This window comes from Bubalus bubalis, chromosome 16, assembly GCF_019923935.1.
Source record: "Bubalus bubalis isolate 160015118507 breed Murrah chromosome 16, NDDB_SH_1, whole genome shotgun sequence".
Lineage (NCBI taxonomy): Eukaryota > Metazoa > Chordata > Mammalia > Artiodactyla > Bovidae > Bubalus > Bubalus bubalis.
The window spans coordinates 32,555,423-32,571,995 of record NC_059172.1 but is presented as its reverse complement, the minus strand read 5'-3'; the positions used below and the strand labels follow the sequence as shown (position 1 = coordinate 32,571,995).

Sequence of the window (16,573 nt, the reverse complement as noted above, 5' to 3'; positions counted from 1 at the left end):
ATCAGGTACACACCCCACCTGCCTCACTGATCCCTGCCTGACTCCATCCTTCAAAACCCTCCTGGGAAGTTCTTCGCAAGATCTCTGGCTTCACCCTTTCTCTCTACCTCTTAACCTCAGTTTTTCAAAATGGAAAACAGGGGCTTCCCCAGTGGTCCAATGGTTAGGACTCCACCTTGCCACGCAGGGGACACCAGTTTGATCCCTGGTCCAGGAAGATCCTCCGTGCCATGGGGCAACTAAGGCCATGCAGCACAACTACTGAGCCTGTGCTCAAGAGCCCACGGCCCGCAACTACCGAAGCCCACACACCACAGAGCCCGTGCTCTGCAACGAGAGAGAAGCCACAACAAGAAGCCCACACAAGGCAGCTGGAGAGTAGTGCCCGCTCTCCAAAGTAGAGAAAGCCCATGTGCAGCAACGAAGACCCCATGCAGCCAAAAATACATAAATAAATGGAAAACAGGACGTTGGGTCTCACCTTCATGAGGCCTCGGTGGAGGCTTAGCCTACAACACCCAGCCCAGCTCCCCACTTCCCCCTGACTCACCGGTGGGGCTGCCCAGGATGCCGGGGTCCCCCAGAGGCGGCAGCTACTCTGAATGGCTCCTCATCTTGGCCTGAGGTGGAAGCTGCAAGGACAAGGGTAAACGAGAAAGTCTAAGAGGCAAGGTCACTGTGAGTGGCTGGATGCCAGGAAGAAGAGGAGGAAAGGGGAAGGGGTTGGGGGAAAGACGGGGAAAAGGAAAGAGAAGTAAGAAAGCGAGAAAGGGAAGAGGACCAAGGAAGAGAAGGGAGGGCTCAGGGAGCCAAAAGAAAGCAGGAGATGGTTAAAGGGAGGAGGGCCTTCCCGCGGGGCTGACTGACAAGGGGGTGAGAAGCAGACCCAACAGGCCTGCCTGGAGGTGGAGACCACACCATGGAAGAGGGGGGCCAGGACCCCCTGTTCTCTGGCCCTCCCCCAGGACCAGTGGTCTGGCCAGGAGGCTGGACTGCCCCCCAGGAAGACACGGGAAAGTGGTAGATGCAGCTCCACGACGGAGGCAGGGTCCCCACAATGCAGAGTCTGCCAGAAAGAGAAGGGGAACCTGGGGAGATCCAAGGAGACAAGGCTCTAAGCAAGGGAGCCGGCGGGGTGGAGGGGTGAGGCAGGGCCACGAGACCCCAGGGGCCCTGCTCCTAAATGTGCATGGGGACCAAAAGAAGGTGTTTCCAGGCAGGAGAAAGAAGTGGCCATCCCAAAGGGCAGGCCACCAGCAAGGCCAGGAGGCCGGGGCTCTGCTCAGGAGGGTGGGTGCAAGGGGCAGGTCTTGGGCAGAGCCACGCTTCCTGCCACTAGCACAGGGTCAACCGCAAACTGCTGGTCTCTGCAGGGTGGCTTTAGGGGGTACAGGTTTTAAAAGTGAGTATTTTAAAATAAATCTTAAGTAATTAGTACTTCATAAAGGGTTGGAAAACAAAACAAAACAAAACGGCAGTACTACTCAAATGATGTTTTTTTAAAAAAAGAATTTAACAAGACAATGTAGTCTTTGGGTTTCTCAGGTGGCTCGGTGGTAAAGAATCTACCTGCCAAGCAGGAAATGCAGGTTTGATCCCTGGGTCAGAAAGATTCTCTGGAGAAGCAAACAGCAACCTGCTCCAGTATTCTTGCCTGGATAATCTCATGGAAGAGGAGCCTGGCAGGCTACAGTCCATGGAGTTGCAAAGAGTTGGACACGACTGAGCAACTAAATAGCAGCAGCAAATAGTGTTTACTATCAATATACACCAGACACCTAAAGCACTTTTTATTAACTTGTTTAATTCTCAGAGCAACCCTATGAGGTACATACTTCACAATTTAAGATGAAGCAACTGAGGCACAGAGAGGTTAAGTAACTTGCCCAAAGTCACACAGCTGGGAAGGGGTAATTTAAATATAGTCTAGACCTGCAATACAATAACTTCTAGAAGCCACATACAGGTACTGAAACTCCAGATGCGACCATATAGTGAAGTGTGCTCTATACAACACACACTGGATTCTGAAGACTTAGTAAAAAAAATAAGAACATGAAATATCTCAATAACTTTTTATTACGTAATGAAATTATAGCATTTTGGATATTTGGATTAACTATGGTATTAAAATTAATTTCACCTGTCCATTTTTAATGTGGCTACTAGAAAACTTTAAATTGCATTTGCGGCTTGCATCACATTGCTACTGGACAGTGCAGCTCCAGACTCTTAACCACTCTACACACTGCCTTTCAAAAACGACAAGCTCTAACTGAGCAGCTGCTGCAGGTCAGGCACTGTTCTCAGGATTCAACATGGATTGATGCATGACAACCCAACCAGGCTACTGGAATGACCAGGGCTGGGAAACAGGAAACCACCTCTCCGTCCCTGAGAAGGGCCCAGCCCTCTCCAGGGCCTCTCTCTAGTTCCTATTCCTGCACTAAGGGCTTCAGGCCAAGGTCAGACTCAGGGACTCCGCACTGACACTCCTCTAGGACAGCCTCATTCAAGGCATTGAAAGCATGAGCCAGACCAACCTCAACCCACCCTTCAGGAATCTCAGGCTTGACGGCATCAGATACCACCCAGCCAGTGAAAAACAGCCCACAGGGCCCTCACCAGGCTGGGGGTCGGGGAAGGCTTCCTGAAGGAAGCAGTCCTTTGAAAAAAGAAGTTTGGAGCAGTGCGCTGCTGAACCATGCTAGGGCCTAAAAAGACAAAGAAAAAAATCTGCAATACTAAACCTCTTTATTTAAATTTTGGATATTTTGCTTATCCTGGATTTTTTTCATTAAAAAAAAAAATTGCTGAAAAATATTTACCTGGATTACCTTGAGCTTTTTGGTCTCCCGCTCCCCCTTATTTTGCACTCACTTATTCTGCCTCACTTGCTCCACACTAATTCTGGTCTGGAGTCTGGAGGTTTAAGCCCTTCCCCTGCTATGACACATCACTGAATCTCCACTGCAGGGAAGCAGGGACCAGCAGAGGAGAGTGTCATCCCGTTGCGACAGCCTGGCCACAAGTTTGGGGGTTCCCCTCCCCAACACCCCAAGGGCCCAGCTCAGGCTTCAGCATCTCACCAGCCCACCCTGCTCCTGCTGTTACCCTGGCTCCCTCCAGCAACTCTGCAGGGCCAACCTGGGTCCCACTCTGGCTCAAAACCCGTCCCACGATTCTCAGTGTCCTCAAGTACACCTTCTTGGACCATCGTTTGACCGGCTCCAGCCCTGCCGTTTACAGATGAAGAAACAAACACCCACAGGGAGGAAGTGACTTGCTCAAGTTGTCGAGACGTGCCCCAAGCCCCAACCAAGCTCAGTTGGCCCACTACTCCCTCCGTTTCATTTTTGGCACCAGCTTAACACATGGAAGCCCCCCAGATGGTCTGCTGACAATGAGCAAATGAACCACATCCTCCCACCTTCGGGTGCTGACTCGGCTGCCTCCTCCAGAAAGTCCTCCCTGACAGCCCCCTGGGCTCCTAGGCCTCAGACGCTGAGTCATGCAGCTCAGTGCTGCTCCTGCTCGGTTCCTGGCTGTCCCATTTGTGAGGGGGGGTCTACCCAACCTCTACCCAACCTCCATCCTGGCCTGAGAGCCTGCACCTTTTTGTTCCCCCTGCCCTCCACAATAGAGCCCAGGACCTGACTGGGCTCACAAGGACACTTACTTAGTCCAAGAGTAAGTAAGGGTCGTTTGGAGTCTCTACCCGTGGCAACTAGTCCTTCTTTAGGTCTAGTCTGAGTCCCTCTTGCTGGAGCCAAAGCTGTTACACTTCTGTCTTTTAACTACCATTCCAACCCCAAGGGCAGAGTTTAAATCTCATCGCCCCCTTCTCTGCCCCAGCCCAGCATCTCTCTCAAGCATCCCTGCTCACTCCTGACTGAGGACCCCAACACTGCCAGTCCAGTAGGAAGGCAGCCCTGAGCCTCAGCTAAGGACAAGCACACTCCCACTTCCTTGGTTTCCTAAATACCTGCCGCATGTCCAGCCCCCATAAAATTTCCACCTTCACCTGAATCATCCCCATAAAAAAGGCCCAAGCCTGGGTTTTTTATCCCATTTCAATGGAGGCTGTGTGAGGTGCTGGGTCACTTGTAGAGCCAAGAGGCGGCCTTCAGAGGATGTGACTGTCTGTCTGGCGGAGGCAGAGAAGCTTCCAGGGGGTACTCATGAGCTGGGCCTTGAAGGATAAGCAGGAGACTGCACTTCTAAGCCAAGGGAACTCAGTGTGCAGGGCCCGGGGATGGGAAAGGATGTGGCAGGTGCAGAGATGGGGAGAGCTCAGTGGGGCAGGAACAGGGGACGCAAAGGACACCCGGGGAGGCCGCGGGATCTGCCCTTGGCGGCCCATGTGGGTGTGAGCCTACTTTGCATTCTGATTTGTATGAACGAGTCAGGCCTGGATCTGGAGGCCTTGCTGATCCTAACTCCTTCCCCACTCAGTTCTGGAGTCCTCTCATCGAGGACCCTTCCCAACTGTATTTTCAAAGCCCGCCCCCGGCTCCCCACACAGAGCTGTGCTCCAGATTCAAGAGCAGGCCCAATGGTGGACGGAGTGGAAGGGGACGAAGGCAGGCCTAGAGCTTCAGACCTGGGGCCTGTATCTCTCCACCCCCCAGCCCCTCCTCCCCTTCACAGCACCCCACCCAAGGCAGGCTGGGCAGGGACCCCAGCGCCCAGACCTCAGGAAAGCCCTCAGGCCCTCCACACAGGAACTAACAGCAGTACACATCCAGCTAGGCCCCGGTCTACTAACCACAGCCCACCCATACCACAAACTGCACACCTCACACAGCCTCCAGGGACACACACCTTCCTCCCCACCTAGCACCCACACGGCCGACCTGACCCCACCACACACAGCCTTCAGTCCCCATACTCACTACCAACAGTCTGACTGTGGCCAACTGCCAGACCCCCACGCTGCCCACACCCCCCGTCCAAGCACCTGGTCATACCTGTGGGCAGGGTCACCCTCAGCGGCTCCCCCCTCCTGGCGTTCTCAGGGTTCCGTTGACATAGACAAGAGGACTTGGAGACACTTCCCTCAGATATGAGGAACTAGGTGGGGGCTGGGTTCCCAGCCCAAAGCATGCAGAAGTGGCCCCCGCCCTCTGCAGATCTCTGCCAGCTCTCTCAGGCCCTGCCAGGCAAGGCAGCAGGTGCAGCGCTCAGGCAGGCAGCTGACGAACCCCTGAACCAAGAAGCCTGTTTTCTGTTTCTCAGGGACTGATGGCCACACGGGCTCCGAGGAGGCACACTGGGGTCTCCTGCCCCAACCCCAGCCCCAGATCTCTGGCCCTTCACTGGCCCACTGTATTTCTGTTCCCACCCTGTCTTTGATGTAGCCTGTCCTCCCGGGTCCCAGGAATGATGGCGGCTGAAAAGGTACAGCCCATAGAGCAGTGAGGACTGACTGAGTCCAGGCCCCAGGGCTTGCCTCGGCCATCTATCTGGTGGGGAGCTGGGGGCCACCAGCTCTAGCCCAGAACCCATCCCCCCAAGGATGCCAGGCAAGATCAGGTTCCAGTTCTGGCTCCATCACTTTTCACCTGAAACCCTGGGCAAGTCACGTCACATTCTGAGCCTCAGTTTCCCCTTCCACAGAATGGAGCTGTCACCCAGATGACCGTGACACATGACCATGTGTGTACTAGAGGCCACACTCACTCGGCATCTGCTTACTCCTCCGCTGCTGAGATAGACACTTCCTGTTCTGAGCCCCAAGGCCTTGGCTGGGCCTGTCCAGAAGGGTCCTTGGTGCTGGCCCTGGAGCCAGACTCTAGTCTAGACACCAGCACCCTGGAATTCTCAGTTTCCCAGATACCAATGACTCCTGCACCCTGCCTCCAGCCATGTCCCCCTATAGGGCTCCAGACTGGATATCCCACTGTCTCCTGGATCTCCTTCTAGAGGAACCCCAGATACAGTGCATTCTCCACCCCACAGTGAACCCACCCACTCCCCTCTCCTGGGGAAAGCAGGTAAGGCTGTTGAGCAAATTAGACAAAATAGCTCTTGCTAAAAGAGCCCCATAGCAGGGCATACAGCTCAGCAAAGAAAACAGGCTGAGTTTCAATCCCCCTCTCCCAACCCTCCCCCAGCCAGGTACCCTTGGGCAGTGCACATCTGAACCCAGTGGACCAGGTGAGAGGCAGGATATTTTAACAACCTCCTTAGAGCAGTCCCTTGAGCATCACCCTAATAAATATAAAACTAGTCTTATTAATGATCGATGGACATTTAAGGGACAGTGAACTTTCCCGACCTAAATTTCAGACCTACTCCTAACTCCTACCCCAATCGAAAGATTAATCACTTTCTACAACCTCCACATCTGGACTGTTTAAAGTTTTCATAGTTGCATTATCACTTTCATAATTAGAATAAAAAATGATAAAAGTATTTTCAGTCTATTAGAATTGAGTTTGTCCCAGTTTCTCCCCTAAAACCATCATTATAAAGTAGCTTTTTTATTTTAAATATAATATGCATAGAATTCCAAGAGAACTATAGTAAACGGAACCGATTTTCTGGGCCATCTGGACTGGAAGATGCAAAACTTAGCTGCAAAGCTTACCTCCTCCCTCACTGTCTTTGTCTTTGTCCACCCAAAGTTCTCAGACATAGTTTACCAAATAACAACCTCCCCCCTCCACTGCCAGCCACCAACCAGAGGTCCAGAGGCCAATCACAGACTAAAGCCCACGGACTTTCAAATGTGAAGTGGACTGAGTCCATTATGAACAGGAGACTCCAGGGTTCCTGTGGTTTGCCTCTAGACAGCATCTGACGCCACCCTATCACTGCCCCTCACCCCCATTCCCCCAAACCTTCCCATTCTTACGCCCAAGCCCCTCTCTACTCTGGAGAGGACGAAGTGTGAATGTCTGAAGTACCTCACTCACAGTAAATGAAGTGGAAAGTTAAAAGGCTTGGTTTTCAGGCCTTGTCATAAGCCCATGACAGACAAACAACAAGATTCTACTGTACAGCACAGGGCACTGTATTTAATATCTTGTGATAAACCATAATGAAAACGAATATAAAAAGGAACATATATGTACTGTATAACTGAATCACTTTGCTGTACAGCAGAAATTAATCCAACATTCATTATACATCAACTATGATTCAATTAAAAAAAAAAGTCTATGACATACTAGCCTTCTTGGCCCTACCAGTACCCGCCCCCTAAGCGGATCACCCTGGACCACTCCCTCCCGTTGCCCCATCTCCCCACTGCCATGTTTCTAACTCGCCCCTCTTCTCCATCTGCCCCTCCCCAGCCGGCCTGATCCCTGGGCCCTCCTCCCTGCCTCCTGCCCTTCTGCTACCTTTAATCAGAGCATCCTCCACCTGCTCCTCTAACCACCCTCCTTCAAGACAGAGCTCCTCCAAACCCCACAGCCCTGAGCCACATCCATCCACATCCCTAGACCCCCAACCCTTCACTCTTCAGGTCCCACCCTTCTTGCTTTGAAGGGTGGCCCAGCCAGCCACCCTGCACCCGGAGAGACCCGGGGCCCGCTCATCAGGAAAGCACGGGCTCTGGCCTGGCCCCCTGGAGCCTCAGTCACAGACACACCCTCCTAGGCTGGGAACGCCCTAGGCAGGACAGGAAGCCCACCCCCACCAAAGGTGTTGAGGTATACCACAGCATGACTCCAGGACGATCCTCTTCTGTGACCACTGCCCCCCAGGAGGGAGTTGGGGGGGCTCTTAACACTGCAAACGAGGCAGAAACAGGAAGAAACAGGGCTAACCACATGGAGGATGAGAGTGCACACAGCTGACGAGGGGCTCCCAAGCAGCAGGAGTGGACAGAAGCAGGCAGGTGCTTCAGACCCTCACTTCACGCCAGAGGGACGGAGGACAGCCCTGGCTTGACAGGGGGTGTAGGGGCAGGGGGGAAGGCAGCTTGACTCCACCCCCTCTGAGGCGACCAGGTACCTAACACGCCTGCCACCTGGGAGGAGAGCCTGGGGCTCCTCTGCACCCAGAAGCAACCTCCCAGAACAGGACCTGACCCTGTCCTCTCCCTAGGTGGGTCCCTGGAAGTGACAAGCCAGATGATCAGCAGGGCCCTTGCTGCTGGCACCTGAAAGAGGAAGCCCCTGTTTCGGTGCATGGAGGTGACCAGATGGGCAGGGCAGGGGCTGGAAGGGAGAGAGGGAGATGGGGGGCGGGGGCAGGGGGACCAGCCCCACGGGCTCTGGTCTCCAGTCTGTTGTGGGACCTCAGCTGCCCCCCGCTCTATAGTCAGATAAGAGGCAGGAAAAACTCTCCTCTCTCACTCACAGGGGACATTCTAACCCATTTATCTGACCCAGCCATCCCTGCCTAAAAAGACAAAAGGCCACAGTTATGGAGTGCTTCCCACCTCCAGGCGCTAGGCCAACCCTGCTACGTGGATAGCTTCATATAATTTTCATGACAATCTAACAAGTGGATGGTTTTAGCCCAACTTTACAGACGAGGAAGAAAACTGAGTCTCAGAGAGGTTAAGCAACTTGCTCAACATCACACTGGAGCCCCTCCTTCCACTCCACGTCCTCCGAGGGGAGAGTGTGGAGATCAGGAGCAAGGAGGTCAGGTGGGAGAGGGAAGGCAGCATGAGTGCAGTCTGAGAAGGGCCTTGAAGACCACTCTAAGACACTCAGCCTGACTGTCCAGACAACAGGGAGCCATGAAGGGCTGCAGGGTGCACGGGCCACGGGCAGGCGGGTGGCCGCGGGTCCTTCTGCTGTGAGACTTGGGAATTCACTTAACTTCTCTGAGTCTTGGTTTCACCATCTGTACACTGGGCTTGTAGGAATAAATATAAGCCTTCAAAACAGAGCCCAGCTTACCCGTTCTCCCTCCCCAGTGACTTCCCACCTCCCTCAGAGTAAAAGCCAAAGTCCACCAGGCCTGCATGGTCTGTCCCTGCCTCGATATCATCCCAACCTACTCCAAGTGCTCTCGCCTCAGGGCTGGGCTCTGGAGCTCCCTCTGCCTGAAATACTCTTCCAGACACCAGTGCAACTCACTCTTAGGCTTCTTCCAGCAGACACTGGATTACATATTTATTTGTTCATTTGTTAGTCTCCTCAGCTGGAGGATGAAGCACTGTCTCCTTCATGGCTCTATCCCCAGTGGTTACAAGTGTCTGGCCTGGGGTGGGGGTGGAGAGGGGTGGTGGATGAACGGACATCTACAGAGGCCTGACTTACCCTGGTCACAAACTCGGGGCAGGAGCCCATGACATGGGTAGGGTAAGGGATGGCTGGAGGAGGCAGGTGTCAAGGTTCAAGGTTCGAGTCCAGAGCTCAAGGAGTGAAAGATTTAACTCTGAGATGCCTTGGCACCCTCCGTGGCTGGGCCTGCCCTTTCTCTCCACCTCTGAGGTTGCTCTAGCCACTTCCTACTGGGCCGGCTAGAAAAACACTGCTGAGGGGCCCTCACCCACACAGGGGAAGTCCTGACTCTCAGACACCACTGACAGTTCCCTGGAGCAGGTCTGAACAGCCCTAAACTTCCAGAAGTCTCTGAGCTCAACACCTGCCTCTCCTGCCTGCCTGCCTGCTCCTTCCATGGCTCCCCATTTCCCCCACCCTCTAGCTCCCACCCCTCACTCCTCCCTTCCAGTCCATTCCCTCCACTCTCACCGCTGGACACTAGATCTCCAGGACTTTGCTCAGCACGTTCCCTCTACCTCGCCCTTCAAGTGTCACCTTCTCCAGGCAGCAGTTTCCGACGCCCATGGTCACAGCCTGGGTCACACCGAGATGTCACTATCATTGTGTCACATCTCGCCCCAGCTTTGGCTGGGTGCCCCCTGAAGGCAGGACCAGGGTCTGATTTCCCTGCATCCTCAGTTACCAGCCTAAGGTTGGCAGACAGGGAATATCTACTGCTTGAATGAAATCTCCTGATTTTACAAGTGGAGAGCTAGGATCCCAGGCAAGTGATGACGTGCCCAAGGTCACACTGCTATCAGTGGCTAGAACCTGGCCCTCAGGCCGCCAGACTAGGTGCCTCCCATTCTGCTCACACCCACCAGCTGCAGCTCCAGCTCCTGCCTGTCAGATCCCAGCCCTGTCTGTTCCTGGCCCCACATCCCCAAGCACCTGCTCCTGAGCCATTTAGGAACCTCCTAACCCAATCCTCCCCACCTCCAGAAGGGGAAAGTCAGCCCCAGAAAGGAACAAGAACCTAACCAGGGCCACACAAGTCAGGACAGGACCCAGACCACCCAGCCTGAACTGGAAAGAACTATTCCCAAGAAAAGAAGCATCAGGGGGAGGTGACCTCAAAGACACTGGACTAACCCCCCATCTCCAAGTGGCTGGGCCAGTCCCACACTAAGAAATGTGGATTTTCAAGTCACAGGCAGTAGAGGCAGATGACTGTTTGGGTTCACGTCCTGGAACAGAGCCCTTAGAACCATTAGACACTCCCTGCATCTCTGGCCTCCCTAGACTCAGCTATCCGTCTTTACAGCAAGGAGACACCAGGAGGAACGGCCCCAGTCTGAGGAAAAGGCATCACTGACTTAATGGACATGAGTTTGAGTCAACTCCGGGAGTTGGTGATGGACAAGGAGGCCTGGTGTGCTGCAGTCCATGGGGTCACAAAGAGTTGGACATGACTGAGCAACTGAACTGAACTGAACTGAGGGAGAAGGCAGGACCTGAGTTGGGCCTCCAGGACCCCTTTACCAAGCAAGAGATTCCAGCCCAAAGCTGTCTTACTGTCCTCTGGCAAAGCTCAGTCCCCAGCCTGCCCCTTGGGGAGGCCCTGTCTCCCTAACATGCTAGAGCCTCTGGAAACACAGAACCACACAGGGCCTGACTGGGTGAAGGTCCCCATTCAAATGGGCAAAAGGCTCACCCAGCTCACACATCAAGGGGTGCAGAGCCAGGGACATGGAATGCTGATGGCACCCACGCAAAGGCAAAAGCACGGTCCTCCAAGGAAGAACCTGGGTTTGAGAACACACCCATGCGCACACAGGAACACAGCAGAAAGGGGCTCACCCAGGCAGGAAGTCTTGCGCTTCCCTCATGGGGAGGGAACAGCTCTCCACCCAATGGGGCAGCTCCTGCCTCCATGCCCAGGTCTCTTTGAGGGCAACTGCGGTGCCCACAGACCCACATGGGCACTGGGAGGAGATGGGGGAGGCACTGTGAACTACCTGAAGGCTCTCAGCCAAGGCCCAGTCTCCCTGTCTCCTGAGGAGGCTCAGGGCCTCCCGGGCCCGGGCCTCTGTCCACCATCCCATCAGAGCCCTTGAGCCTGGCTCTGACACTTCAGAGCTGGACCTGGGCCTGCTAAGCCACATTCCACATGTGCTGAGAGGGCCTGGTGCGCCAGCAGTGTGACCAGGCATTGCTCTGGGACCCAAGCTGGGCCCCTCTCAATCCTAGCCCGGTTCTCCAGGAGCACAGCCCCACCCACCCCCAGGGAGTGAAGAGGAGCCCTGGCTGCTGTCTGTCTTCTCTCCCACCCCCATTAAGATGGCTATCTCTTCAGCTACCACCTAGTCCATTCCAGGGCCTGGTTTTCAGATTTTTTGAGAGGTGTGTGCCTCCTGGGTGTGTCTGCTGGGAGCAGTGGGTACAAAGGGCACACAGTGCCTGGAGGTGGCTGGGCCTCTGTCTACCCCCTGCCCCACCCCCACTTCAGGCAGCCCTGAGAAACTTTCCAGGCCTTGTCCATCTGGCACCAGGTGGCCAAAGTGTGGCACAGGGCTTAGCCTCAACTCAGGATCCACTCAGCCCATCTCGAGGCTCTGCAGACTCTTGGACTCTCCAATCTAAGAAAACTGAAAGCTGGGGATCACCAACACATAAAACCCTTGAATCCCAGTACCCACAATCTCAGACTCCTAAAATCCCAGCTGCCCAATGTGGGGAGAGGGAGTGCAGGAATGGAGAAGCCCACCCCCACCCTCTACCTGTGCTGTTTGGTTTCTGTCCTGAGCTGTCTGAACCTGGGAGCCTGGGAAGTCCCAGGTACTGCCTTTTTTTTTTTTTAGAATTGAGTATTTTAAGGATTTACCTTTTCTTCTGTTCTATAGCAGTTCCTATTGATCATATTCATAAATCAACAGGAGATATTTGGGTTGCCATATCTTAGCGTATTTCTATAAATACAGATATTTTAAAAACGGTGCTGTTGCTTCTTGCTCCTTCCCTGAAGTTCCAGGAAAGTTGAGTCCATGACCAGCCAAAGGTCTCTCACTGAACCAGAGGCCAGGGATAGACCGGCCAAGGACCTGACTCTAGGCCTGATTATAGGCAGAGCCCTGGCCCAGCATTATGGTGGGAAAAAGAAGGAGGGGAGGGAAGGAGAGAAGGGGATGCCCAAAGGTAGGGTAGTGCCCCGAGCGGGGGGAGGGAAGGCCACAGAGGAGACCCAGGCACCTGGGAGAGGGGACAATCTGTACTTGTACGTAGTCAGCCCGGTTCCTGTTCCCCTGTCCTTCAGTCTGACCCACCCCAGCACTGGCCTGGCCAGAAGGAGGGAGGGCAGGGCTGGGAAGGCAGGACTAGGCTCTGCCAAAGGCCCTGGGCAGCTGAGATTCCAGGTGTGACCTCAGATTCCCTGCCCTGAAAATGGGGACAGAGGGGTGGCTGTGAGAGGTCAGGGTCCTGCTTGCCCTCACAACAATGAGGAGGAGGAAGATTTTGCCACATCCTCCTCCCAGGGTGGGGTAGGTATACTCTCTGGTCCCTGAATCCTCCTCTAGACCCCACTGGCCATGGGCATCACACTCTTGACCACAGCTGGTCTCTGCTTCTCGGCCTCTTAGCTCTGGAACCACGTTCCCCAGGTTTGTTCATTCAGTCTCAGACACCCCACAGGTACCAGGCCCCAGATACCTTGATAGGAATCCATTCCGGTGTGAAATGAAGTATTTCCTTGCATGTTCCCATACACAGAAAAGCGCTAAATTCCTTAATTTGAGATATCTGATTTTCCTTAATTAACAATAATCTTTTGATGTTCAAACTACCTGCCCCTTGCAGCAAGCTTCTGTGACTCCTCCCCCAGCCTCCTGGGAATAGTTCTCTCGGGGTCACTGGAGATGCTATTTCTGAGGCCTGAAGTCCTAAAAATTCCCACGAAATAAAACAGAACCCTCAACTGCTAGGTTGTGACTATTTTTTCAGTTGACACTGGTTTGGTCAGAGAAGATGACTTGGACTCTGTGACAAGGCAGGTGAGCAGTACTTGAAGGAAGCTCAGAGCTTCAGAGGCCCAGAGCCCTGACCAGGCGGGGAGGTGGAGTGCCTCCGAGTCCCAGTTCTCCCTTTCCTCAGCTGAAAGATTCTAGGCACGTCACTTAACATCTACTGACCTCAGTTTTCTCATCAGTAAAAAGGAGAACCACTGTACTCAACCACTGCCCTTTCCTGTCCAGTTTATACGGGAGAACCACTGTCCAAACTGAACAGGACAAGGGCAGTGAGCAGGAGTTCCTCATCCTAGGGCTGGGCGTCTGAGGGTTAGAACTTGACGGCACCCAGTACAGCCTGCAAGCTGGCATCCCATTCCCACAGCACATCGCCAGGAAAGTCACCTGCCCGGGCGGCCCTCTAGTCCCTGCCTACCTCCCCAACCAGGAGTTTCCAGGGAAGGATGGGGTTTGGCTCTTGTCTGCCTGCAGTATCTCCTAGTGCTCAGGGTTCTCACTGTGAAGTTTCAGAAATTCAGACTCCCAGCTCTTCCATATAATAAATGATCTCAGGAAAATTACATAACTTCTCAAGGCCTCAGTTTCTTCATCTGTAAAATGGGAACAGTGCCTAATCTATAAAACTGTTGCTGAGGATTAAATGAAATCACTACATAAAATGTTTAGCATGGTGATTGAAACATAATAAGCTTCCAAGAAACAGTAGCTACTGCTACTAGTATTACTATCAAAAAATAATTTTGTTACTGAATTGGTCACTTAACTCCACACCTCCTCCCAGCGACTCTGACTGTCCCAATGGTCTGGGACAGACGTCCTGTTTATGGGACAGAATCTTTCTTCCCCTTCTGAACTATGTTCTAAAGGATGAGACAGCGAGAAATTCCACACAAAGGTCACGTGGAAGACCAGCTATGCACTGCCCTCCCTCCCTCCACCTCTGGCCTTCCCTGAACCTGGGGTCATCTGCCTTCAGGGGCTGGGACTGTCCTCTCCAGAACTCTGGTTAGAATCTACAGGTCCGGGGACCTGACAGTGGGGTCGAGGGGGAGAGTCTAAATGGACAAGATGTCCTCTCTGATCAGGGCTGGGTATTGGTGTTGAGTCCCCGAACTTTGTTGGGAGTATACTTGTAGGGAATCTCTGACGGCCTCCCCATATCCTCCAGCTGTTCAAATCCTTGGTGCAGAATCTCTTCCGGAAACAATAAATGCCCCGCCACACGGGGCTGTGGAGGGGGAAAAGAGTCCAGCCTGACTGAGACGCGGGACAGGGGTGGCCCAAGGGACTGGATTCTGCTCCTAAGGTAGGGCCAGGTCTGCTTGGCTGGGGTCACACTCTGTGCTAGAGGCTGCGTTGGCCACTACCCAGGAGAAAGCCCCTCACTGAGAGGAACCCTGGATGGAGCTCAAGGAGTGAGCTCAAGGAGTGATGTCAGGCTGGGGGAGGGGAAATCAGATCACAAGAGGCAAACCAACGCCTGGGTCCTGACCCTGCCTCTACCACTTATTTGCTGTGATCTTGGGCAAGTTATCTAACCTCTCTGTGCCTCAGTTTCTTTATCTGTAGAACGGTACTTGACTTCTTAGCTTGTTGGGAGGACGAAACCAGTTAACATATGTAATAGTGCCCACAGAGGTGCTGTGTGCTTTGCCGAGGTCATTCTCACTGGAGCTATTACTCAGCTCTCTCTGAGGCTGTTTCTTCCTCTATGTTACTAGAAGATGACCCTTGTCTCACGGAATGATGTCAAGTTAAATAAAGTAACAAATTTGCGGTGTCAGGCACACGGTAGGTATTCAAATCAAGTAGAGCTCTCTCCATTTCCCTTTCCTCTCCCCAAGAGGGCCCAGACAAGAAGTTGGGTCACTTTGGACCCCCCCTCCTGCCCCGCCTCAGCCCAGGGCTTGCTGTGTGATCCTGGTCTGATCTCTGGCCCCTGACCTCAGTCTCCTTATCTATGAAAAAAGCTTCTGGGCCAAGTGATTCCTAACTGTCCATGGCCTCCTTCCCACCTCCATTCCGTCCTTGCTTCTCCATTTCCAATTCATGTCCTACTGCACCCACTCCTTCAGCAACAGAACCCTGGGAACCCTAAAGTGGGGTGGAGGGGACAGCTGGTGGGCAAGAGGTACCCGCCTGCAAACAGCCCAGTACCCACCCCAGGTCCCCAAGGGTTAAGATCCAGAGTGAAGGGCGGGGGCCAGGGTCAGTGCTGGACAGACGGGCCTGCAGCCCAGGGCCTGCCTCCCCTCCCCCTATCCTAGGAACAGAGGCCACTTGTTTGAGCATCAGCTGGCTGGCTTTGAGCTCAGCCAAAGGAAGAGTGGGGTGGGGAAGGGAAAGGGCCCCTGGAGAGTGGAGGGGACTCCCTTCTCTCCTAGGGCTTTGTACTAAGCTAGTCCACACCTAGCCCCTTGGACTCTCAGAGGCCCCATACCCCTCTGAAGTGACTCCTTCCCCCCAGGTTCTCCCTGGGGGTGAGTGTTCTCCTTGTGGGTCAGTGAGTGTTCTCCCAAACACCCTTGGTGGAGGTTGGGGGCTGGATTTAGACTCAGACAGGCTCAATTCTTGCTCCAGCAGTCTCTCTCTTTGGAGCTTGGAACCAGGTCTTATTACTCAACCCTGCAGACGGGGAAATGGAGAAGTTTGGGAATGTGCAGAGTCACACAGAGTTTGGTGGCTGCACAGAGACTGTCCCAGGTCCCAGTCAGTCCTGGGCTCTGCAGTCCCCTTTATCACAGAGTTCCAAGGAGATCCAGGAGGTTTGATGGGGAGAAAACTTCCCCAGGCGGGAGGGGGCGGGGGCAGACGGGTAGTGGGGAAGACAAGCAACCTGCACAAACAGCTGAGGCTTGACACATGGAAAGGCATGACTGGAGTCTGAGAGATGGTGGGGGTGAGGCTAGGGTTGACTGGGGAGGTCTGAATGCCCCAACAAAGCCTGGGAGAAATCTGTCCACTTCCACTTCACAGTTGTTAGGACTCTTGCCTGGGAACATCCCCTCCTGCCCTACTCCAGTGAGCAAGCAGCAAACGGGGAGAGGGGATCCCCAAGGCAAGGTCTGGACCATCCTCAGCCAACCATGAGTCTGGGGGACTGGTTCTCTCCACACCCTACCTCTGCCACTCATTCCAGCCACTTCCATCTCTTTGTCATTCCTCAAACACACCATGAAAGTTCCTGCCTTTGCACAAGCTTTGCCTTCCTCTGAGAGTCCTTATCCTTGTGAATTACCACTTAACTGCCAAGGCCATTTCCAATCATCTCCTCTCTGAGCCTCCAAGAGTCTCAGTGTCTGATTCCACCCCAGTACCTGTCTGCACCTGTATTCGGACGCTGCTGGGCTCCTTCTACCCTGTAATGAGCTTGCT

The 16,573-nt window shown here is 53.8% G+C and overlaps 1 protein-coding gene across 9 annotated transcripts in view; it reads right to left on the bottom strand.

The window, feature by feature from the left end:
* ARAP1 (ArfGAP with RhoGAP domain, ankyrin repeat and PH domain 1) overlaps positions 1–16,573 on the bottom strand; it is a 62,160-nt gene that overhangs the window by 44,563 nt on the left and 1,024 nt on the right. For 7 of the 9 annotated variants that reach the window (XM_025265761.2, XM_025265763.3, XM_025265764.2 and 4 more), the window contains exon 2: positions 551–632. The exons of 1 other annotated variant lie outside the window; for it this stretch is intronic. The gene's annotated coding sequence lies outside the window, so the exon portion shown is untranslated. Of the gene's footprint in view, positions 1–550; positions 633–4,970; positions 5,101–16,573 lie in introns of those variants that run through there. One more of the 9 variants, XM_025265770.3, reaches the window with a different exon arrangement.